General features: G+C 40.1%; 2 protein-coding genes across 3 annotated transcripts in view; both read right to left on the reverse strand.

Moving 5' to 3' along the window:
* Positions 1–19,665, reverse strand: part of NCKAP5 (NCK associated protein 5) — a 507,525-nt gene extending 487,860 nt beyond the window's left edge. For both annotated transcript variants that reach the window (XM_061442407.1, XM_061442190.1), the window contains exon 1: positions 19,229–19,665. The gene's annotated coding sequence lies outside the window, so the exon portion shown is untranslated. The remainder of the gene's footprint in view (positions 1–19,228) is intronic.
* The window catches only part of ZRANB3 (zinc finger RANBP2-type containing 3), a 487,195-nt gene that overhangs the window by 38,079 nt on the left and 422,448 nt on the right, over positions 1–26,668 (reverse strand). The gene's annotated exons all lie outside the window — the stretch shown is intronic.

Consider the following 26,668-nt stretch of genomic DNA (forward strand, 5'->3'; position numbering starts at 1 on the left):
TATAACCAAGAAACAAAAAGATGAAGAGAGTTCTCTTGTAGTAAAGTCTCTGTTCATTTTTGGCACTTTATCAGAGACACCTTCAAAATTCATCAAAACAAGCTTATGAAGAATCACCAGTCTCATATGGCTGGGGCAGCTGGTCATGTTTCACTATGAAGTGTATTGCTCATTTTAGGATTGTAGCTACCATTGCTGCCACATAAATTTTGTGCCCTTCTTACTGTTGGGAAAACTCTTTACATTAAAAAAAAAAACAGATACAGAAGTGCTGAAAGAGAAGCACAAGACAGCTGCTAAGAGCAGAGACACATTCAAGAGGACATGAGCTTCTACGTGTCAGTGTTCTGTGAATCTCCAGAGATTCAGAAAAGCCAACTGCAAAGTCTGAAGTTACGTGCTGATTTCCCTGCCAGAGGAAGTGGTGATTGCTTCAAATACCAGATTTGTCGTCAAATATTAGGTAATTTCTGAAACCTCATCTGAAAGGAATAACTAGAGCTGAGCCAGATCATGCTGAGAGGATCCCAGTAATTCACTGTAAGGAACAGCATTCATCACCGTCCTTTAATCATACAATTCCATGTGTTAGCAGAAAGTTAAGTAGAAAGACCTCTGGACTTAACTGATCTGTTTTTTACTTACTTTGCCCATACTGCCCCTTGCTGCGCCTCAGCTCTCTAAATACTGGAAGAGTACAGCCTTTAAGAGATGCACGCACCCTTACTGGAGCACACAGAAACAATCTTTGTCATGATGCCTTAGACAGCTTTGGTTCTTTCGTACAGCTTGCAAAAGACGCACTTGTTTCTATAATCTCTCTGACCATACATAGTTCATTTTTACTTTATGGTTTCTTGGAGAAAAGATCTTAGATGAAAGTTAAGTCCATTAGAGTTATCTTTAAGTTTTTCTATGGACATCAGTCAGTCAGCCAAAAAAGTTCCCGTTTTTGCAGCATTTCTGTACTGGGGCTAGTCCCTTCTGCTGAGCCAACAGGATTTCTTGTGACAGGCTGGTGAGCCTAAGGAAGGAAGGGAGCCTTGTAGCTATGTGTAATAAAAGGGTTTGCAGTTAAGGCAGGGAACCTCAGCCTGATTTGCAACAAAATGCACTTTTTTTTAAATGCAAAACTATGTGAATGGTATCAGCTAGCAAGGTTTTTCTGCTGTGGAGTTATTGCACAAAGACCTATCTTAGAACCTATTCTCTAGGTAAGAAACCTAGGCCAGCTATTTTCTCTCTGCAGTACTGACACTCCTTACACTTCATTTAGCTAGAAGGAAACAAGATATGATGAGAAAAGAAAGGTTTCAGAATAACTAAAGAAACCCTAAAATCATCATTCAGAGGCTAAATGGTGACTCACATTATTTTAAATGAGGAGTGACCAGTGCTGAACCAGGAGCACAGTTTTAATTAAGCCTAGCCCAGTCCACAAGTGAACAGGAGGCACTGCTCTTATACATGCTTCTTTCAAGCTAGATAGCAAACGACTTCAAGCTTCTCCAAAAACTCCTTAACCTTGGATGAAGTCTCCTGAGAGTAAGGAAGCACTTTTCAAAAGCAGCAAAGCATCTGAGGGGAAAGCTGTTTAGGCATTGATGTGGCTTCCTAACATTTATATTGAATCACTACAGCAATTAGGTGGAGTTAGATTGACATTTCATTGGGAAAGGCACCCACAAAAGCCTGTTGTTTGCTCTCACAGCTGAACTATACAGAGGAAGCCAATCAGTTGGTGAGAGGCACAAAGTGACAGCAAGAAGGGCATGACTAATGCAACAGACAGCACTTGCAGCAGCACTAGCACTCAGGAGGGCTCCAGCTTTCCAGATAATGTAGTTAGAAACTCTTTAGAAAGCACAGAGGTACTGAACACTGAATGAGAATACTTGTACTGGTGAGATGGCTCTAAACCACCAGCCTCCATCCAAAAATTGTCCATTTTTAAAAGCCACAAGCAACTGACTTTGTATAACATGTGTTATCTTTGATTTAGTACAAATGGTTAAAAGCAACCAGCTTTTCTTTGAACTGGAAGAGAACAGAGTGGCTCATAGATGCAGAAGCAACTGAAAAGTATTTAAAGAAATTACAGATTTTGATCTGAGACCACTTCCTGACTAATACTGCAGACAGAGTAATACGCATTATCATCATGCTCCTAAGTATTTGTGACAGAGCTTCCAATCACTGCACCTTTTGTGTAATCATGCCAGCATACCCGAGTGCTATGCTACAGATTTTAAATATAGGAAACGTAGACTGACGATGTATATTTGGAATACAGAGAAGCTAGATCAAAGCTGGGTGCCAAAGCAGAAGGTTTTTCATGATTGAAGGGAGGAAATGTCAGGACAACCTGAACAGTGCAGAATTTTGAGTCAGGTACATCCTCCTACTCTGAAGCCAGATAGGCAGTGAGTCCTGTGAGAGGAGGTAAAATGGACTTTCTTGCTGCAAAACAAACCTGACATCCAAAAACTTTCATCTAACTCTGAGGAGCCTGTCAACACAACAACATTACACACAACCAAGGCCTGGAGTAGGATAGGAAAAACCTGATATTCTCCATGATAATTTTCTTAGAGAGTTGACAGAGTGATTATCATCTCAGGGGAGGCTCTCAGTGCAGAACTTAACATCTGTGGAGAAAATGTAACTGACACGGCAGGATATAATTTCATCACACACAAGTTAAGCAAAAATTTCAGAATTCTGAGCTAAATGTTTTCTTTTAGTTTTGTTGAGACAAGTACTTTCAGAATTCCAAATGTTCCACAGAAATTATCTGCATTCAAATGGCTGAATAACTTTAATTTTTGCATGTTTCCAATCTTACCAAAATGAGTAACCTCAAAAGAATTTCACAGACAAGTTTATAAGCAGAGATATACCTTGACTATTGTAATCAACATTTTTCAGTGACAAAACATTACAACCAGATGAATGTTCCACCAGCTCTTGGTCACTGCAATTGTAAGAACATTACACCACAGGAATTCTCCAAGCTGCCATGAATGTTTTCAAAAAGCTTTCCTTCATCACTTGTTTGCTGCCACCTTTGGCAATCCAGGAAACATGTCCATATTATGTGTATGCAACCTTCTTAACATTCATTTACTCTGAAGCAACAACATGCTCTACCTGTCCCTGCACATGGCAACATCCTTCCAACGCAAAGCAATGCCAGTGCAGCAGGATGAAGAACAGTTCACTGTGACAACTGTGTGATCATAGCTAATCTTTTTATTCACAGCACTTCTCAGGCCATTATTTTCATAAAAAAAAAAGACAAATGGAAAAACCTGTAGGTATTCTGTTGTCTCTATAGATTGTTGCAGGTAAAAGCTGCAGGAGTCCAGAAAACAGTGCTCCTTCAGTGCAAATCCGTATACTGCCAGCAACTCACTCTGCAAGGAATGCTTGATTTGAGGAAATGAATTCTCTGATTTGAATCAGCACAAGCTACAGAGGTGCTAATCTTCTGGGTGCGCCTTCCTCAGAAGCTATTGAGGGAGATACCTACAGGATACTTTCTACAGAGGCACCACAGGACACCAGTTAGAACACTAGAAATTTAGGCTCAACTAGCTGTTCAAGCACATGTTCTTGTCTGACCTTGTACAATTCTCTCAGTTTCTCAGCACTTTGGTTCCTTTTCTGGAAAATGTTCCTCTTGTGGTAGAAGAGGTGTTTAGGTACCCAGAACATATGCATGTTGGAAGAGAAATGGATGAGATGGACATGCAATGCAACAAGTGATAACCTTCTGACATGCATGTCTACATACAATTGCTTTTTTTCCTCTCAGATTTTATCAGGGATAAAACCTTCTATCACATACAGCACTTCCCAGTATTGCATGTAAAGTAAGCCACATGGCAGTGAAAGAAGCACCCCTGACCTGGCATCCCACCCTTCATCCACTCTGCAATAGCTTCCAGCCCTGTCTGCAAATGTACCTCCCCCTAGCTGCAGGCTAATCTGGTTTAGCAAAGAAATGGTTCTCCTCCATTAGCTTTCACACCCATGCACTGTTTTGGTCTAATACTATAGTAAGTGGGAAATAAACAGGCATTTTTTTAAGCCAGCCATGTCTGCTGCTATGTGTTACCAATAGCCTCAGTCAAATTAGCTTCAGTTTCTGAATCATGTTTGCTACCCGACTCTCCAAACACTCCAGCTCTGCCACACTCCAGTGCAGACTAGTCAGGAGAAGCCAGGGCATTCTTCTTCACTGTTTTTTCCATTGTTGTAATGCCACAGCCACAACCATACTGAAGCTGTAAGGCCTGATCTGCCACTACTTATCTGCGCATACTGGTTTCAATGTTTCAGCTGAAAAAAGATGTCCAAAAGTGCCACACGCTGTGTAGAAAATCACATCTCCTCTTGTTATCTAATGTATTCACCCAAGATTGAGTCCAATTCTGGTGCACTGAAATACAGGCATAGTAGGTATCAGATTTTCTTAGAAGGGGTAATTTACTCTTCCAATCGTTTTAAATTATATGAATGGAAAGCAAACAGGAGTCTTTCTCTCCTCAGAAAGAAAACTTTACAGCAACACTGTTATAAGGAAGGGTACCCAAGCAAGCCCATTTCCTCCTTTCTCCCACTCACAAGTGGTTCCTAAAATAGATTTTCCTTCCCATAAAAAATAAACATTTTTTAATGAAAATTGCTTTAACAGAAGGTTGCCCTTTCATTCTCATGCATTACAGGGAACCTGTAAACTCAAGACAATTTGCTACATGCTCCAAATACCACCATCCCACTTCAGAAAATGGCAAACAAAAACAAAGAGATCAAACATTTGTCTGTTTGACCACCAAAATCAATGGATACTTGCCCACAACGTATAGGATTTTCTACTCCTGGACACAAAACAACGGTTTTCGCTATTATAAAACAGAAAGCTTCCAAATACAATAATATTAAAGAACTCATATAGAAACAAAACATCCCCATCATTATAGACAGATCTCCCTAAAAGACTACAGATAAAGACAGTACTTCTGTTTTCCCAAACCAGAGATAAAGAATTCATCTAGAAAGTCCAGCTTATCCCTGGCTGTTTTTTGACTGGTTACTTCAAAAAGTAGGGGCTGACAGAAGAATCTCAATCCTGGAAATAGCCAGTTCTGCAGTACATTCTGCTTGTTTCAAATTCCACATATTGCAATTATGAGTGAAACACACATCATAAGCTTATATACATATTAAAGTATTCACTTCAACAATGAGCACATTCCATTCTCTTGCATGACAAGCAGCATTTTTCTTTTAATCTGCTTTAATTAATACCCTTCAGCTTACTTTTAAGTCACCTGCATATTATGACCAATGGGCAGATGGTTCATAAACTGATACAGCATTTCAAATCTTTTTAATCAGTAGTTTGAATTCTTTATTATTTTGAAACGTCTGTATTTGTCAAAGCCCACAGTGCATTATCTTCATTTGTCTTATGCCTCAAGGTTTCCACGAAGAGTCTATAGTAAGTAAATAAAGTTTTGATGGCGCCTGAGTTGTGAATATGTCCTTCTCTTTTGCTTGCTATGTACTTTTATGTTTCACAAACATAGCTGGCTAAAGAAACATGGATTTGGCATGATGCATATGGACTGAATTGCTATGGTTAAAAATCTTATCTTTACTGATGGTTGAATTGTGGTTAAAAATTAGGTGGTTAAAAATTGTATAGAATCTGAATATACCTTAAATATACCTAAAATAAAGCAAGTGGTGAGATTTTAGTCTAGAAAAGACGGATTTTACCTGCTCAAATGAAAAGCTCCAATAGAGAACAGGTTACTCAACAATCGGAAACACAAAATACCTTTTTCTCAAGCAATAATTTGTTGACTGTCCAGAGTTCTGTAAACAGCAAATGTTCCGGACAGACCTGCCCTATGCATCTCAGCATTGACCCTGCAGACTGAACAAAGAACAAGAGAGAAGGAAGCAACTTCCATTTGATTCTTGTCTCAGCCCTCAATACTGCCCACACAATTTACATTAAACAGTCTTTAGATAAAAACACAAATAAGGCTGGGAACAGAGTCTGCTCACAGAAGCTTCACATTCCAGCCAAGCACTTCAAGACTGGACACCACAATGATTTTCATTTCTGTTTGATCTTGTTTTGGCCCCAGGAATACTGCACAGTGACCCACTTTTAAATGTGGAAAATCAGACTGGGCACAAGATTTTTCCCTCCATTTGTAGCCTAAAGCTGAGAAACTCTGGTGAAAAAGAAATGGGAAATTACAGCCATTCAAGTCACTGGCAGCTACATCTGGGAGCAGGTTGTGAACTTCTGAAGCAGCAGCTCTCTTCAGATGTCATGATCTCCCTAAACAAGGGGAAAGATCTCAGATATGGATAGCACTTAGCATTTCCTATGGGCTAGTTCAGGTCTCTGCATTCAACACACATCTGAGATACCATTCTGAATTACATTTTTATTTTGTTTTGACCGTTGTCCCTACTACTATTTTCTGTCTTAACACTTCTCACTCCTGAACAGTATGTCTTGTGATTACTATGCTGCTTCCATAGCTTTGGAAGTTTGTAAACCAGCCCTTGTGAGCTGTGTTACCCACAGTGCATGATATCCAAGAGGAGGAGGCCTGAGCAGATCTGTATGTTGCCCATCACCTGAAAATCCAAACTTTAAACTCCAGTTCTGATAAGGAATGAACTGTCAAAGCAAAATTGTAAAGCACTTCCAGGACAATGGTTCTGTTTTCAGAACAGAATCCATATTCCTTTCAAATGGAGCAACCATGAGCTCCTTCAGATCATCTTAACATTTCAATATAGCCAAAAGTTACATCTATTATCATATTTTTTTCTCTGATATGCAAACTTTGGCAAACTGAGAAAACAAGTTAGCAAGATTGTATAGAATGACTCAAATGTGTAAATAATGAAACAGAACCCTGGCTCTTAATTTCTTGAGTAGGGGAGGACGAAACCAGGAAGAAGTGACCCTGTTATCCACTCACAGTGCAGTGGAGTCAGAGGATAATTTAGATTTGGCCTGGCAATTAAATACAGCTTTTCTTTTGTTTTCAGTAGGGGTGGTTAATTTCCTTCATGAGAATAAGAGTAGGGCATCTCATGGGAGTGAAGCATTTACCACATCCTATCATTACCAAAATTTGGACAATCACAACAAAACTGAAAATAAAGGGACAAACAGTCTCAATCCAAAGGTGTAAAAAAAATCACAGGAGATAGGATATTTGTTCCTATAATATGACAGCAATACCCTATAACCCAGAGCAAAACCAAAAACCAACCCATGCTATGTGTATTTTTAAAAGGAGCAAGCAAGGAGATAGAACTGACATTTTGCAAGACTGTGGTATCATTACTGTAGAATGAGTAAATCAAGGACAGAGAGAGAAATGAAAACTGTGATAAAATGCCACATGGTTTTATCAAGTTAGACTGCGGCAGTCTACAGTGTCTCTCTTCAGTAACATAACTGGGCTTTTTTAGGCAAATTTAATCCATTGAAACTAATCTCTATAGACTTAAACCACAAATTGCTTTCAGTGCCTCAAGGGAGATTAATTATTAAAGCAGGAAAAAATGGAGATTATAAAATAACTATTAGGTAGGTAAGAGATTACAATTGGTTATAGTATTGGGAAGAAAAGGGGTATCTTTCTGAAATCATTACTGGTCCCAGTTCTGCTTAGGATTTTAATAAAACCATTGGTCCAAGGAGAAGATAGTCCAAGAAGGTGCATGGTACTGAAGCTTCAGGTAACACGAAGTAGGAAGGTAATGCCAATTACTAAGAACAAGTTTACTTGCAAGAAAGAATTTTATAGCCCTATCACATAGAATCACAGAGGCAGAAAGCAATTCAACAACACAAAGGCCTGCATACATAAGCAAGCATTTTGTTGCTGGAGTCTGCGCCTTAATACATGAAGGTGCCAGTAAAAGAAAAAAGCAAAATCCATGTGGTTAATGGTAAGATTATAACACAGTGCCAAACCAATTAGCTCCAGGGAACACCAAGGCTGATCATGGGCAACACTCCACTGTTTACTTACTTCTAGAAAAGTCAAAATGTACACAAAGTTGCTGGGTTTAGGCCCTCAGCCCTATCTCTGTTAAAGTGCAAAAGTGAGAAGTAATATCAAAAAGTTTGCAAACTAGAGTATAAGTTGACAAGGACAGACATGGACTAAAATCTTGATTTGAAAAATTAACTCATCTTCATATTGGGATGAATTAAAATTTTAGGAATGCCTCAGTTTAAGCCTGGATTTCAAACTCAGGAACATTCAGATCTGATGCTGTGGTCCAGGCTTGTATCTCCAGCACTGTTTCACCTCATAAAATGAGAAACAACATAAAATAGGCTACAAAGGACATGCTGCTCCACTTCTTCAGAGTGTGAACAGTTTATTGATTAGGCTTCTAGAAAGGCAAGATTCCTCACTCACCCTTACCTGAGGAAAAGGCAAGATGATGTAGTAAGGAGGAGAGGGGTCTAGGCAGCTAACCCATACAGGCTCTGAACAGTCTGGGATGTCCACTCCTCACTGAATGAGACAGTTGCTTATAACCTAGCTGTGTGTTGATCCCCATTCTTCTTGTCCTGTTAAAAGCCTTTCTAGAAGAAACATCTGTCTATCAAATAGTAATGTTGGAATACTGTTCACTGTACTCACTCTAATTTTCTTAATCCTTTTCATGAGATTTGAATTTCAGTTTAAAAATTAGGAATAGTTGCCTCTGTCATGCTTACTAGAACAAGAGATGAGCAGGTTCCTACTTCCACACATCCTAGTATAAACAAAAAGTGAGCAGGAGGATTATTACAAGTGCTCAGGGATTTTCCTCTGCTCCTTACACATATTTACAGTAGACAGGTACTACAAGTAATGCATGGCGAACGTAGAGACTTCAGCAAAAACTACGAAAAACCTGAAGCCGCTCCAGTCCAATTTGCTACATCTGTTCTTCAAGGCATTCAGCTGGGACAGTGAAAGGAGGAAAAAAGCACCAAGAGTCCAGAGGACAAGAAACTACAGTGCCAAGGCTTTGGCTTCAGATTAAGGAATTTTTACCACAGTTGACGGTAAAGTAGCGCTAAGAATGACGGAAACGATTCTGAAGTACATACCTGCATTTAACTAAACTAGTCACTAGATGTCACTGTAAAATGTGTCCAACAAAACGGAGGAAAAAATATACCTGTCAGCATGGTCAACATCACTCGGGACCTCCCAGCAGCAAGAGTGCATTCTTCCTATTTCCTTCGAGGAAACCTCAAAGCCTTACTTGAAACGCTAAAAAATTTGCAGTATCAGGTAACCTTTAACAAGTTTGGACATTGAATGACCCAGGCACTGGACGAAGATCTCAGACTTACTGGAATTTCAGCATTCTCAGTGCCAAGCATTAATGGGAAACAAAGCAGTCAGTCAAAGGTGGCTTATACACAATGTACTAAGATGTTTGAGTTTCATTCTACACCTATAAAATGCCTACCCTGACCTTCTGCTAAGGTTATCTCAATCTAAGCACCACAAAAGCCACTGTTGAAACTGGATCTTTTGAAAGTATTAAACTCTCCTAAGGAATGCTCAGTAGCAGCTACAACATAACCATTTGGGTTCCATTCACTTCATAAGAAGTTAAGGCAATTAAACATTTTTCCTGTCTGAGAGAGCATTCTGGACAGCCATCTTGCAAAAGTGAATTTTTAATGCCATCATGTTTACAGTTCTAGTTAATGCTTTGTACTCTGCATTACTAGCTGGAAATTTTAGTTTCTTGATTTAGAATGTGATTCTCATGGTACTCCCTTACTAGCAACTGATTTCTGTGGGCCTGATACAACTAAAGTAATAATTGTGTTTTTTTCACTTCAATAAACCAAACAAGGAGCTTCTTGCAGGTTTGGTGGGCTTTTTTTCCCTAAGAAAAACGAAAGATCATTCCTCATTTTATATGCACCATTCTTTGATGGCGTGCTGATGTAAATACATAACAGACAGAAATGCAGCCTTCTGTAGTTCTGTTCCCTGCAGAACATTTAACCACTCTCTATGGGACACTGGAGCTCCTTTTCTTCTCTCCATTCACCCCACCCACACCTACCATGAATTTACTGTCCCATCCTCTATTTCTCTCTCCATGCTTTTACTTCTCCCCTGTGAATTACTGTTTGTTCTTCTTTTCCACAAACCTGTTCTTCCTATTTTCCTACCTATAATGGAAGAGACTCAGTTCTTATGAAAATATATTTGTTTCTCCATCCCATCTCAGGCATGTTACCTACTCAACGTAATAGTTGCTAGTTTCTGTGCCTGTCTTTCTTCCTTGTTGAGTGCTTATCCAACTACTCAGTTTCCAGGATTTCTCTACAGTCACCACTGTCTAGGCAGTTCCTGCACCTGGACTCACCAGTACTGACACTCCCTTTGTAAGAGCAAGAATCAGGGGTAAATCCACAACCTTGCTGAATTCAACAGTAAAATCTCCACTGGTCTGAATATGATTAGGATTTTTTACAGGCTTATACCAATTAGAAAAGAACTGATGTAAGGCTTCCATTTCTGGATTCATCTGTCAAAATTATTAAAGAAAATCATCCACTCTAATTTTGGGCTAACTGTGATTCAGCAGCTTGTTCATAACGGATTTGATGAATGAATGATTTTGTGATTCCTCCTCTGTGGCTGTATTTTTAAGAGGTCTCATGGTGTTACAAAACCCACACTATTTATTGCCATTATCAGAGATCATCATTTTCTACAGAAATTAAAATACACCTATTAATGATATGATTTGTACTTGAAAAATTTCATGGGCTTTTAAATTTTAATATACATTTCAATTTTCTTTTTCCTGCTCTTTCCTAAGTCACTTCAAAGTACCATTAAAAGTTATGTGAGCTAGCAGCAGCTGCACCAAGCAGAACAGTGGGAAAGACGGCATCGGAAGAAAATGAATTAAATTGATACTGTAGGACCATTTGACCTTTGGTGAACTTAAATTTCCACCTATGAACAAAAACTGCTACAAGTATGCCTCCATGAGGGTTTCAGGACTGATCCCAGAACATTAAAAGTAAACAACAATTCGCAGAGTATTTCTTAGTTCTTATCTCTATATTATACATGCAAAAAAAAATGCTTTAAAACTAGATTTTAGAAGACTTCACAAATAAGCTGAATTGCAGACCTTTCTACTGAGTTCAGCAGGTTGTGCCTTTGCCATTCATATGCATGAAGAGACAGAATCTTCAAAACACAAATAAAATCTCTGGGAAGTATATTTGTCACCGTAAGTTGGGAGCTCAGCTAAAAGATTGGTGGAGTACCTAATTCAAGCACCATGGCTGGCTGGCTTAGTTTGGGTGTCAGGACTGTTTCTCACCACAGATTGTATGGAAAGTCTGACTGAGAGCTGAGGAAAACTGGCAGACTAAATCTCTTGCTGCACTTTTGAACTATGTGCCATAGCACTCGTTGCAGCCATGTATATTAAGCAGATACAATTCCACCTTGCAGTGTTGTACCTTCACAGAAGCCTGTGAACAGACAGCTTTAAGGCAAAGACCCTGCCTTGTTACCAGCAATCTTTGCCAGACCTTCAGGGCTAGTGCAGAACCTGTATTCAGTTTTAGGTTACACACTTTCAATAGAATAACTGACGACGTATGAGTTAGGAACAAACAGGCTGACAGTTTGGATCCAGGGTGAGTATACACTGCATATTGTCAAGGAGGAGGGTAGAAAAGAAAGACATAATTTCATCAATTCTCCAGGATACAGGGGAGTACCTTAAAAAGGCTAGGATTGGCCAGGTTAATAAAGGGTTAGAACAGTGGTGCCATAGTCAGGGGTTTGGTTATTTAGAACATGGGACCCAATTTAGTAGGCCAGGCCTACTGGAGGCTGGTGGAGCTAGTCTGACAACAAAGGGGAAGAGTGGTTTTGGTAGGACGCTTGCGAGGCTGGTCAAGGATGCTTTAAACTAGATGTGTTGGGGGAGGGGGGCATCATTCCATCCCAACACTCCCAGTCAGTTGCCAGCACCTATAATAAATGCTTGGAGCAATGTAGAGATATCCCAGCCGCTCCAGCCAATGAGCTGGCTTCATTTGGAGCTCGGCTCAGATGCCTCTATACAAGGGCCTGTAGCATGGGGAGCAAACAAGAGGAATTAGAGATGTGTGCACGTCTACGGCGATATGATATCATTGGTATCACAGAAACATGGTGGGATGGCTCCTATGACTGGAGTGTTGGAATGGAAGGTTACAGGCGCTTTAGAAAAGACAGGCCTGGCAGGTGGGGAGGGGCAGTTGCTATTTATGTTAGGGATAGGCTGGAGAGTATGGAACTGTCTGGGAACAGGTGAGCAGTCCACAGAGAGTTTGTGGGTCAGGGTTAAAGGGAATATAGCTATGGGAGACATTACTGTGGGGATCTGTTACAGACCGCCTGATCAAGGAGAACCTGCAGATGAAGCACTCTATAGACAGATAGGAAAAGCCTCATGCTCGCAGACCCTTGTTCTTATGGGGGACTTCAACCACCCTGACATCTGTTGGAGCGACGGTATGGCCTGGCACAAGCAATCCAGGAGGTTCCTTGATTGTGTAGAAGACAACTTCCTTCTGCAAGTAATAGAGGAGCCGACAAGGAGAGGTGCCGTGCTTGACCTTGTGCTCACCAACAGGGAAGGGCTCATTGGAAATGTGATGCTCCAGGGCAGCCTTGGTTGCAGTGATCATGAGATGGTTGAATTTGAGATCCTCAGGACAGTGAGAAGTGCGTGCAGCAAGCTCAGTGCCCTAGACTTCAAAAGCACAGACTCTGGCCTCTTCAGGAACCTGCTTAGCAAGGTTCCATGGGATACAGCCCTAGAGGGCATGAGGGCCCAAGACTGTTGGTTGATATTCAAGGATCACCCACTACAAGCTCAGGAGTGTTGCATCCCAACTAGAAGAAAGTGCAGCAGGAGGGCCAGGAGACCTCCTTGGATGGATAAGCAGATGCTGAGGTCAATTCGAAGGAAAAACGAGGCTTATAAAAGTTGGAAGCAAGGACAGGCAGCCTGGGAAGAATACAGGGATGTTGTCTGGGAAGCTAGGGACCAGGTTAGGAAAGCTAAGGCCCAGTTAGATTTAAACTTGGCTAGGGATGTGAAAGGTAACAGGAAGGGATTCTATAGGTACATTGCAAATAAAAGACAGACTAGGGACAACATGGGCCCTCTCCGGAAGCTATCAGGAGAACTGGCTACACAGGATTTGGAGAAGGATGAGGTTCTTAATGACTTCTTTGCCTCAGTCTTCACTGGCAAATGCTCTGACCACACCACCCAAGTCTTGGAATGCAGATGCAGGGACTGTAAGAATGAAGACCATGGGCCCACTGTAGGAGAGGATCTGGTTTCAGATCATCTTAAGAACCTGAACATGCACAAGTCCATGGGACTTGATGAAATCCATCCGCGGGTCCTGAAGGAGCTGGTGAATGAAGTTGCGAAGCCGCTGGCCATCATATTTGAGAAATCATGGCAGTCAGGTGAAGTTCCCAATGACTGGAAAAAGGGAAATATAACCCCCATGTTCAAGAAGGGGAAAATGGATGACCCAGGGAATTACAGAGCAGTCAGTCTCACCTCTGTGCCTGGCAAAATCTTGGAGCAGATTCTCCTGGAAGGCATGCTAAGGCACATGAAAAACAACAAGGTGCTTGGTGACAGCCAGCATGGCTTCACTAAGGGGAAATCCTGCCTGACCAATTTGGTGGCCTTCTATGATGGGGCTACAGAACTGATGGACAGGGGTAGAGCAGTTGATGTCATCTACCTGGACTTGTGCAAAGCATTCAACACTGTCCCACATGACACCCTTGTCTCTAAATTGGAGAGACATCAATTTGATGGATGGACCACTCGGTGGATAAAGAACTGGCTGGATGGCCACACACAAAGAGCTGTGGTCAATGGCTCAGTGTCTGGCTGGAGACCAGTAACGAGTGGTGTCCCTCAGGGATCGGTGTTGGGACCGGTCTTGTTCAACATCTTCGTCGCTGACATGGACAGTGGGATTGAGTGCGCCCTCAGCAAGTTTGCTGATGACACCAAGCTGTGTGGTTTGGTTGATACGCTGGAGGGAAGGAATGCCATCCAGAGGGACCTTGACACTCCTCTGAGGTGGGCTGATGCCAACCTCATGAAGTTTAACCATGCCAAGTGCAAGGTCCTACACCTGGGTCAGAGCAATCCCAGGCACAGCTACAGGCTGGGAGGGGAGGGGAGGGGAGATTCAGAGCAGTCCTGCAGGGAAGGACTTGGGGGTGTTGGTCAATGAGAAACTGAACATGAGCCGACTTCAGCGTGTGCTCGCAGAAAGCCAACTGTATCCTGGGCTGCATCAAAAGGAGCGTGACCAGCAGGCTGAAGGAGGTGATCCTGCCCCTCTACTCAGCTCTCGTGACCTCACTTGGAGCATTTGTGTGCAGTTCTGGTGTCCTCAACAAAAAAAAGGACATGGAACTTTTGGAACAAGTCCACAGGAGGGCCACGAGGATGATCAGGGGACTGGAGCACCTCCTGTATGAAGACAGGCTGAGAAAGTTGGGGCTGCTCAGCCTGGATAAGGCTGCATGGAGACCTCATAGCAGGCTTCCAGTATCTGAAGGGGGCCTATAAGGATGCTGGGGAGGGACTCTTCATTAGGGACTGTAGTGATAGGACAAGGGGTAATGGGTTAAAACTTAAACAGGGGAAGTTAAGATTGGATACAAGGAGGAAGTTCTTTACTGTAGGGGTGGTGAGGCACTGAAATGGGCTGCCCAGGGAAGCTGTGAATGCTCCATCCCTGGTGGTGTTCAAGGCCAGGTTGGACAGAGCCTTGGGTGACATGGTTTAGTGTGAGGTGTCCCTGCCCATGGCAGGGGGGTTGGAAGTAGATGATCTTAAGGTCCTTTCCAACCCTAACTATTCTATGATTCTCTAATTGTTCATGAAAGAAAGCTACAGATTTTAAAACAAAGGGATCATAAAGTGACAACTTTCATGATGTCATTTAGCCCTCTGGTACTAAATGAAATGGATTGTTTATATGTAAGCATTGTAAGATACTGAAAAAAAAAAATCATCAAGCATTTAATAAAATCTCTGAGAAAATAAATGTATGTCTGGCTTAGATGATGAAACTGATTTAGTGACAGATTTTAGACTTAATCAACACAGCTGTATTTTCTTCCAAAGCAGAAACAGGAGGCTGAAAAGGAAAGTTTCTGTTATGCACAAAGTTTTAGGATGAGTTTGGTTCCTGCAACAAGATTTCAGTCCACTGGAACTCAATCCAAGAATCTCCAAGGATGGACATTTGACAGTAATTTTGTTTCAGAAATAATATAAACTGCATTTCATATATGAAATAAGCTATCTGCTCCCAGCAGCATTATACTATTGGCTGCTTAGAACTGGGCTCTTGAACTTTCTAATGCAAATCCTGAGATCTCTGGAAAAACCGCCTGCTTGGATTCTCAGTGTTGCCAGGCCTGAAGAAGTTTAGGTGGCAGGTCTGTTTTAGAGCTACTGATCTTGGAAAACTTGGGTTTCACTGCCAGTGTTCCAGTAAACTTTGTTTTGGTTTTGTGGAATGAAAAATCTTGCCATATATTGCCGCAACAGCTGAAGAGACAAATAGCAATCTTTAAATATGTGTTACATGCATTGTTAATGCATAGGAAAATGGACACTGTGAAATTATTCAGTAAGATTTAAGTCTTACTCTGTAAGATTTAAGTCTGTTGGCCATATAAAAGTTACAGGGAACAACTGCTTACTCTTAATGCCTTGGCGACCAAGATCTTAAAAGAAGATACATTACTTCTATTTAAATCATCAGATAAAATTTTCCCTTTGGGAATGAGAGATGACTATCTTTGGATCCTAGAACAATGTGACACAGTCATGTATATCTTTATTATGTAACATATATCTATAGCCTACATGACCTAAAATAGGTTTTTGACATAGACACAAAAAGATTGATTTCTTTCTAGTCATTGGTATATAAACAATCTTGGGAAACACTAGAAGAAGCTTTCAGTATGTGGCAGCTGGTTAAAAGACCATTTTTTGTTAGGGAATTACAAGCACTGATAAACTTTTAGGAAATATTCCCAAAGGCAGTTTAAAGAGATTTTGCTATTTGCAGAAGGCACTATTACTGTTTAATTTATAGAGTTAATAAAATGATTCTGAATTATTTAATAAAGCAGGGAATAATCACAAAGTTAATAGTTGTCTGCTTTGATAGTGATATGAATCATGCACCAGAATAAAACATGCTGTTAATGAAATAAACAACTATAACAATTTCAGTTTATATAAAAAATAATTACAAAGCAAAGGACTTAGCTGTACTGTTTTTCAAAGAGGGAAGTGGGTGCTGTGCAAGGGCAATGGCTTTTACTAGATCTAAGAAACTTTTCCTGTATTTTAACACATGCAATTTTACATCCCTTTATTATCACAATGTATCACCAATTTATATCACTATTGAATGCAAGCACTTTATCTCATTCTTTTGTGAGTTACCACAGTATTTCTAAAGCAGAGTGATCTCAGGACCACTTGTAGTTTCAATCTGAATATAAATCCTTAGAAAGAGGCAGATATAAGAGAGGTGGAAAAATAGGGGAGAAACAACAGATAATTTTAATTCCTTCCTTTCTCAGTTTAAATTTCAGGCCTTTCCAATCCCTTATAACACATTTTGAAAAAGACTGAAGTTGCTACAAGTGGTTTGAGCTAGCTGATAGATAGAACATCATACAACCCGTGTACATCTGCATACACAGTGAAGGATTAGAACTGACCATGTAAATAAGACTGTGTAAGCCTAAAATAGATGGAGAAATTTGTAGGTTTTGCTTAACTATTGCCCAGTGTTGCTGTTCATAACGTGCAGGGCTATTATCGAACCTTACCTGTAATCAAACCCTTTGTTCAAAGCTTTAGAAATATCTGGGGAATATTAAGAAAACAAACAAACAAAAATGTGTCAAATAGCCAAGTCTTGCATTAAAAAGAAAAAAGAATCATAATTTCATCCTGTTGTTAAGTAGAACACAATGAATATCTCCTCCTTTTCAGCATTTTTAGTTTCCCAATCAAGACTGTAAATGGTAATTTTCATTTGTGTCTTGGATTCATATTTTTAATTAACAACAGCTGTTATTATCTACCTCAGTGCATAGCTTCAGGATGTGCACAGCTTCTACAAGAACTTCTTAGTAAATACACAGTGAATCACTCAAATTCCTATCTCAGTGCAATAGCTTTCTATTTCAGTTACAGTCCAGCATTTAGCAAGTACAAGAGGAGCAAAGCAGAACAAAAGTGACTCGGAAACCAAGGGACAGAAGTCTTTAAGTGATACGGGCTCCTCCTGCTAGAAACCATTATGGCAGCCAAGTCTTCTAGCCTGGCCACATTATAGTAAAGTAATAAGCATGGAAAATCAAATCCTTGATTCCCACTGATTTCATATTGATTGTGCACAGAGAAGCAGCAACTATTGCCTTTACTTAACCAGCGGTCACATGAAGTCAAGACTTACCTCCCGGAGCTTCTTTTTACTTGTGAGGATTGTTGGTCTGACAGACCCATGTGAAGTAAGAAGAGGGGGAAAATGACACTGTCTTCTCAGGCACATTTGGCAGAATACTGCGGAGTGCATACCAGCCTTCAGCTCTGTTGTGGCCAGGTTATGGTTTCGGGGAGGAAGACTCTCTTCTTCCTACCGTCTCAGTCTCTGAGCTCCACCAAACTCACTCCTACCTCCAATACACTACCTTCCCAGACCCCCTAGCAGCCATTGCCAAATGCACCCTTCCTGTTCCTGCCACAGCTTTGCCTACCTTTAGCAAAAAGTCTCCCTGTGGCAGGCACTGGAGAGCGGATTCAGCCATGTGGGCTACCTTCATGCGTTGAACAGCTGCTCCCTCTCTCCTCCAAGGAAACAGCAGTAAACTAGATGAAAGCATTGCACAGGCCACAAGCTGAGCCACACTCACCTAGAAGCATTCCAAGGGCCTCAGCTCTGATCGTAGGGATGAAACTTCTCAGGGAGCTTATATCCAACAGCCCAGCACCTTGCTTTGCTACCAATACATGCTGGAGACAATCTCATCTTGTTCCTTCTTTCCCCGCCCCACTGCATTCACCAGAACAGCAGAGGTTAATGGCTTGTAGACATAGAAGTATAAGCCACATATGTTTTCTTCCCAACCTGTTTTTTCCTGCTTCAGTTAATCTGTTTGTCAGTCATTACAGTAAACTGCATATACCAACTCCTGCAACAGACTCATACATAGCCCGGATGAAGCTGCTACAAGGATTGTTGTTAATGTGTCACCACTAAAAAAAAAAATAAAATAATAAAATAGAATCTTATGCCAGTGTTTGTTTTTATAAAGGAACTGTAATGTGAAGCTGCCATTCAAACTAGGAATATGCTAGAAGGTAGCTCCTGAGTCATGCAGAGCTTGCTTTTCATGATAGGGGACTAGATATCACTCAATTCCTTAGATCCGTATCTCCCAAGACACATACATGTACATGCATACATACTCTTACCTTACTCCTTCTTCTATTAAAAACTTTTCTTTAAAGATAGTACACTTGGCTGACTATAATACAGATTTCAGAAGCCAGGGTGACAAACATGAGAGCTAGAATATACCATAGTTAGTCAGAAGGATCTAGCTATGAATACTGCAGAGGATTTCAGAGTCCAGGCATCTTTAAAGAAGATGGCAAGCCAAGCTTTCCTTTAAATAAATCCACCCATGACATGAACGACTCCCACAATACTCACCAATCCCTGCTTCCCAGACACATATCTATAGCAATGGGCAATGAAGCAGGGAGTGGGGGAAAAGGGAATAAATACATTTTCAATGGAAACCTTAGAACACTGCAGTAAAGCACATACACTAAATGAAATTACTAAAAGCTGAAAGTAAAATTATATGCCACATTAATGTCTCAAGCAGAGCTTTCTCCCCAGAAAGGGGAGAAATTGGAAGATATCATACAGCCCTCTTAGAGAGTTCTTGTGCTGGGTAAAGTACAAGATATTATTCAGAAATTAGTATCCAGGGGCAACTTGGAACTCCAGGGTATGCATCTAAATATTACTTACCCCGATTTATTCTAAAGATGTATCCATGTAAGCACACTGTTTGCTGGCAACTTCACCCATAGGCATGGACTGTACTAGGATGTGTGTACTAATTTTAGTTATATGTATCTTCCCCGAGAACTTCTGACAGATGATTTATCACCACTGAATGTCATGAAGGCATGCTGCACCTCTCTGAATCAATCCTCATAACAAAGTCTTGATAAGCTGAAAAATGCATTTTGTACTATCAGTTTCTAGTAATTGGTTCTCAAAGCCTGCATTTTCAGACTGCTTCTTTGATATTCTGTAATACCACAGACTGTCTTTGAAGAGCGAATAATAATGGAAAGCTTTAAAGAGACTTGTAAAAGTTCTGAAGTCATAGAACTATTTGATTCCTCCTTCGGTCTGTATTATGAAAGCATGCTGAATTTTAATAGCGAAGAGATCTTACAGGCTTTGAATGAAAGATTCTTTCTCTTCTCAAGCCACGGTTTCCACTGCACTATCCTCATTGACATTTCATTGCCTTCAGGATGATGGGATGTATATAGGAGTTTTTTTCCAAGTCTCTTATTAACAGTGTTCTGGGCCAACAAAATGTATGCCTACTCTTTACGATTTCCTGTTCAAATGTATGGTGTTGCATGGAGCTACAGTCATTGAGACACAGAAGGTCTGTCAAAACTCACTTTGCAAACAGGGGTTGTACTTGTTTTCCTTGCCCTTCTTGTTCCTAGCAACTCTGTATAGCAGCTTCCCACAACTTGAGTTCATTTCTCTTCTTCTAAGGTATGACTATGTTGTGCACAGTTGATGCTTCTGCAAAGAAAAATAGTTTTATCATGTTGCACAGTTTAGACTTCCACCAGCTCATTAACTCAAAATAAACTAGGAGGCATTCTGTCTGCTCAATGTCTGCACAGTGACATTTACCATGAGAGAGGCAGACAAGAAATACTCAGTGACTGGAGGTTTTTACAAACCAGAATAGTGACACTGTAATCTTGCTCTTTCCCTCTCTACACCCCCCTTTCCAATCACTCATGTCCCTTTTATACACAGCTAAAATGACTGTTAGAAGTACCCTTTGAAGTGTGCTCAAATCTGAAATACAGATATTATTGTTCACTTGAAATAAAAAAAAAATAGAAAGAAAAAGTAAAAGCAACTTAAGCATCCTCTGGTTCCAGGACATATAGCAGAAAAGACATTACTGTTACTAAACTCATTTCTGAAGTCAACAGATGGTCTTGCTACACTTAAAGCACTTTGAGGTTGCTTGCTGTGTTCTTTCCTTGTTACAGGAAAAACCCTGGAAGTAGTTTCAAAAGACTATAGGCAGGCAACTTTATGCCAAACATACTTAAACCAGCATTTCTGATATAGCTGAGAACAAATTTTTTTTTTTTTTTTTTTTGGTGAGTAAGTATAAATGTCACAGGACATTTGTGAGTACACATGAGCCAAATTAGAAACAACAAAAGAAAGTCTGATTTTACCACCCCAGTATATTTCAGGCAGCCAGTCAGTGACAGTGGCCCATAGATGCTAAGGCCAGAGATGCTTTGGTAAACAGAATAATTTGCAGCATCGTGTGAGCCATCAGCATAGCAAAATAAACTTCTTGGAGCCATGTGGCTATGCCTCTGCCTACGAAAAAAAATGTGAAAAGCACAAAATAACCTCTTACCTGCAAAAGTTGGTTAACTGCCAGCTATGTATCATACAAACTGAAGCAAGAGCTCTTTAAATGGGCACTTACAGAGGAACTACAGGAACTCAACTATCACTTGAGTCATTAATATCATGCCCTTTTATCAACTCTCTTTGTATCTTAAGAAAAAAAAAAAGCCACACCTTTTTCTTGCCATGGTCTTATACTGCCATCAAACACTTGGTAGACAAATGGTCAGTATTTAACATTGATCCCTACCCCAGTCACATTCATATCTAGCAATTGATGATTTACTCACAGTAATTCCTTGCAATTATCATGTCAAACATTTGCAATAGATAGACATACATGGTACTAAAAGTGAATAACCACAAAGTATTTTGTCTACATATTATCCATTCGCTTGCTCCATTTATGGATAATAGCGCTGTTTGCAGACAACAGCAGCAAAACTTTTCTCCATGGATTTATTTATACCTCTCTATCTCTTGGATTAGGGTTTGCATTTTATTGTGTAATAAGTGCCCCAGAGAAACAAGGAAGTGCAGCAATCAAGAGAAGAGTTCATTTTCCTGCCCAATAATCCTGGCATACTAAACCATTCAACAGAAGGAGTGCATTAATGCTATGCTGTACTGTAAACTGCATTCACCCTTCCCCAGCCTCTACTACTACTAACAGAGAGCAGAGGGATTGCAGTCTTGCTTACTCAAATGTAAATAATTAAGTAATTCACCTGAACCATGGCCACAGGTCGATGAAAGGGAGGATACAGCTTCTGTCCTTTAGTTGTGTTTATATTTTCAAATCATGATGCAAAGCTATTGTTAAAGTCCACTAACAGGAAGAGATGGTGGGTGAAATATTAGGTTATTGACATGCCTTTCCAGTTAAATACCTGAGGTAAAGCCAAGATAGTGGTCCACTTGTTTGTATTTTTTTCCTGTACTAGTTAGTATAGATATAACGTACTCTCATTGATGCCCTGTGATTCTTACATAGATTATCTATCAGCTATTGTCATGTGCCCTAAATTACAAGTCCCTACCCCTGAGGCTAAATAATAAGGTACTTGTAACAGCAGCTGAAAGGAATAAAATCAAGCAACCAAAACCAGTGCTTTTACCTCCTTTCATTCTTATTTTCCCCCACCCTTTTAATATCCAGCAGGCCACAAAATGAATGACAAGGATTAAATAATTTGGCTGCCAGATTATTTTAGTAGCTGTTCTTAGCAGAACATCTATGCAAATCATTGAGGAAGCAGGATGAGTGGGTGAATCAGACTCTGCAGGGTCACTGCACATCTGGCACTCACTGTATTAGTTGCTCCCAGGCATAAGAAAGACATTAAAAAAACAAAGAAGATAACCCACCTAAATGAATGCTAAATATTGAATTAAATCAAAGACAATAGATGTGGACTTTGATTGCCTAAAAGGAACAGGAATTCTGTAGATGACCTACCTGAAAATTCCCACCATTCTTGCACCTGCCCATCCTTTGAGGTACATTTTGTTTAGTTCCTATAATATAAAAGACTAACAGAACATACAAAATGCTAAAGTGTAGAAACTAAAATTCCAAAACTAGCATCGTGTCTTCAGAAACCTTAAACTATGATTTCAATGCTCTCATAGTTATGGTACAGTCCCATTGTTTCTTTCTTGCATGCATCTTCTCATTAGATTGAAAGGTGGTTGGGAAAGAGGACACCCCCTGCTGTATTTTACTGTGCCTTGCACAATGAAATATTTGTCTCCAAATGGAGATTCCAGGCTTTATTACTACATGAATAATATATGTAACTTGAGTTATAACCTCCCAAAGACCTATTTATAAGTCAATTTTTCTGTCTGTTCAGCATGGTGCTTCCTGAATACAGCCACTGATAATATTTTCTTTCTTTACAATAAAGCTTGTATTTTAAATAATCTCTCTGGTCTATGTGTCTGTTAATTATTCTTTATGCCCTTATCTAAAGTACATCACTTATTTAAACTACGTCTTTAAAAAATAAATTCTCTCCCTCCACTCAAGAAAAGCTGCCATTAGCAACTTAACCTAATGAGCAAGTTACCCCAATGAATGAGAGATCCAAATGTTCAACTTAAATACAGAGCAAAAGAATTTGCTCTGATCACAGGGGATTGGCAAAAATGGCAGATAAAAAGATGATTGATTCTCATGGCAAGCACCTACAAAGACAATACTTTTTGTATTCCTCACATACACGCTCCACTTTTTATAAACCTCTTGAGGACAGTGGACTGTGCTTTCAGTCAAATCACCTTAATAGAAAACTGCTCTATTATAAATGTGTCTTGCTATTTTTTTCCAGAGAGGAGAATGAACTGAGGCAACACAATTTGCCACTCATAAGTTTTCTCTGAATCCTCTACATAAGTGAATAATTTCTAAGGATATTCAAAGTGCTACCTGACTACAGATACACTGACAGCTCTAGAACATTTTCTCTCAGCTGCCCTCTAAAAGGCATTCAGTAAAAATAACTGAATTTAGTAAACAGATGGTAACAGACTAAGTCAAGAGCATTTGTGTTTAGTCACCCTGGATTTTCAGGTATTTCTAGGTGAATCCCTCTCTGTGTATTTAAGAGGATATTGCTTAGTAATGTTCCCAAAGCAGTGATGCCGCAGTGAAGAGTTTACTACACAAAAAGGGGGAAAAAAAAGTTCCTTAGCCATTGTACATTTATCTAGGACTTTCTAAGACAGACTGAGCTAGAACCATAAATTGAAAAGTCTCACTAGAACACTACATGGAAAAGCTTCAGTTGCCTTCTTGGTTATATGGGCTTCACATCTCCCACTGTGTCTCTCAGACTCTTAGAGTCAAAATGGCCAGTGGGGCAGAAAAATGGAAAAGCTGAAAAAGAAGTGACACTTTACTTAAGCCTGTTGATTAGACTAAAAGCTTCCAAATGCTAAGTACTAAAGATAAGGCACACTTCACCACAGCAGAAAATTGAATATTAAGTTAGAACAATTACAGATGCCATCTCTGAGTCTTCTAAGTGATGACTGGTTTCATTACAGATCATGCTGACAGCATGACAGGTCTCTGTGAGACAGTATAAATACCTGCCATAAAGCAAATACAGTGTGCTTACTTGCTTCTGGCAGTCAGAAGAAACTATCAATACGTATGACAAGATTCTAAAATGGACTTCCTAAATTAACAAATTCAGCCCCCACTATCAAACAGCTATGTCACAATCCCCTTCGCAAGCTGATTAAAGGACATCCACAAAGCCAGCTGGGGAGAGAGGGATTTTTTACTCCTGTTATTTTCCCTGGAAGGACACTGCAGAACCTCAAACATCTGACATTTAGAAACTTCTGATTTCCTGCCTAAATGTAATTATGACCAAATTTGTTCTTATGCCAAATTTTCCTTTTGGGTAAATGGTTGTTTTCCCTTGCTGGTGTTTTTCAACCAATACATCTGTATGCCGCAACTGCATTTCCTCTAAGCCTTTGCTTTGTTAAGCTAAACAAACCAAGTTATCTTATTCCGTCTTTCCTACGATAAAAAGACTTCATCTTTTTTGCCTATTTGCCTTTGTAGGCTTTTTCTGGTTTATATTCCAGTATTAATTAATCCTTCTCAAACAGGAGCACCTGTAGTGAGAACAGTAGGTAGTATTGTATCTAGGTCTTACAGGATGGATCCATGCCTTCTCATCTCTACCTATTCAACCCATCAAAGATATTCTTTTTTTAATGGCTGCATCATACAGTCAGGTCTGTCGCATTGTTACTAATATTAGAGTCACCTCTGCTACCTCCCAGTTGACAGCAAATATTCTTCTTTTTATCTACCTAAACCAGGACTTTGCCTTTCATATCACCAAATTGAAAGCCATTTCTACAAGCGAGGTATTTTAGCTCTTCTCATGCATTTGCAAGTCCCTTTGGGGAATTCAATCCTTTCCATTTGGGGCATCATTTTATTCCTTAGTTCTTAGCAAAACAATGAAATAAAACTGGTTAGAGACAAGAGCTTCTAATGCTTTGTCATGGCAGACTATCCAGATATTCCCACACAGCAGATGGCTACTAAAGTATTTTAACATTGAAGGCCCTCCTTTTCTTCCCCAGTCCATTCTTTTCTTCCCCATTTCCACTATTCCTTTTTGTAGCGGGTTTGCCCCAGCCAGCAGTTGCACCACACAGCCGCTTGCTCACTCACCTCACCAGCAGCACTGGCGAACAGATTAAGAAGGGCAGAAGTGAGAAAACTCCCAGGTCCAGACAAACTCAGTTTAATAAGTGAAAGAATTTGGAAGAAAAAAAACCAAACAAGTGTCACAGAGGCCATCACTCACCACTTCCCTCAAATACACCCATGCCCATTCAGTCTCTGAGCAATAGCCACCTCCTCAAAGCCCTGTCATGGAATATCCCTCTGGTCATTTTGAGTCAGCTGTCCAGGTTGTCCCCCCTCCCAACTTCTTGCCCACCCCCAGCCTGTTTACTGAGGAAGCACAGTGCAAAAAAAAGAAAAAGCCTTGCCACTGTGCAAGCACTGCTTAGCAATAGCTGGACACTGGTGTATTACTAACCCTGCTTTAGTTCAAGATCCAAAACACAGCACCATATGGGCTGCTATGGAGAAAATCAACTCTGCCTCAGGCAGACCCAGAACACCTCCAAAGCCACAGCCAAATCTTTCAATCTGCAAACAGAGCAGGAGCCACATGCACTATAGGTTGATTAAAAGAACCTTGCTTTTCAGAGGAGTTGTCATACAAATTTACATGCTGTGTATGTTTTCAAGGACAGCACGCCAATGCTGCCAGCATGTCAAGGAAAAAACATGACAGTTGTCAGGGTTTAATTAATTGACGGATTTTTATAAATCAAAAGTGCACTTTGGAAAATTTGACATTCAGAAAATGGTCAGGATTAGCCTCAGAAATCAGCCTCAGAAATCTAGAAAGCAGAAGAAATTTGGACTGTCAGCAAAACTTAATATTCTGTATTTGAAAGAGACACTGCTTGGTTAAAAAATAGACAGACAGTGACTAGTAGGGACACAGTACTCCATAAATGAAGGGCCTGACTGAACCAGTAACACCCATGGAACAGTACCCTGCAAATTCAGCAGTACTTCCTAGATTGATTGTGACTTGGGGGAATCTTTCACAAGACAAAGAATACCTTTCTTTGAACAGCCAACAAGGCTACTCAGTTAAAAGACCCTAATGACAATAATATGATTTTATAGCATCCCTGTAAGCTCAGGATGTTGCATACGTGTAAGTGTATGAACAATTTTTACTACAGAGCACTTCTAACTGGAGTAAGCTCTCGTTACAGAATCTGACTGCACCAAACTCAGGCACGTTCTTACATGCTTTTAGTATAAGTAGTTGAAAAATATAGAAACCTTCACAGAATTCAGATTTGTAAACATGAGTTGTGAAAATTTCATTGACAACTGGGAGCACCTCTCATTTTAACTGAGATTTAAGCTGGTTTGTACTGCTTGATTTTCCTCTGGTTTTATATTTATAAAACTATTTCATAGCACATCTGCCCCACTTCATGGTACATTCTCAAACAGCATATTCGCTCATTCTTTACTAATTGACACTTTAAGATTTACAGAGGTCTGAACTGCACATACATCCATAATCCAAGAAAGCACTAAACCAGTGTATTTGTTGAGATAACAAGGCAGGAAAAACAAACAAAAAAGACACTAGTGCTGCAGCTGATTTTACTTTTAAAACAGTCCATTGTATGTCTTTC

Source organism: Pezoporus flaviventris, unplaced genomic scaffold (assembly GCF_033815535.1).
Source record: "Pezoporus flaviventris isolate CSIRO_AGI_PZ_B2104156 unplaced genomic scaffold, CSIRO_AGI_Pfla_v1 ptg000001l, whole genome shotgun sequence".
NCBI classification, from domain to species: domain Eukaryota; kingdom Metazoa; phylum Chordata; class Aves; order Psittaciformes; family Psittacidae; genus Pezoporus; species Pezoporus flaviventris.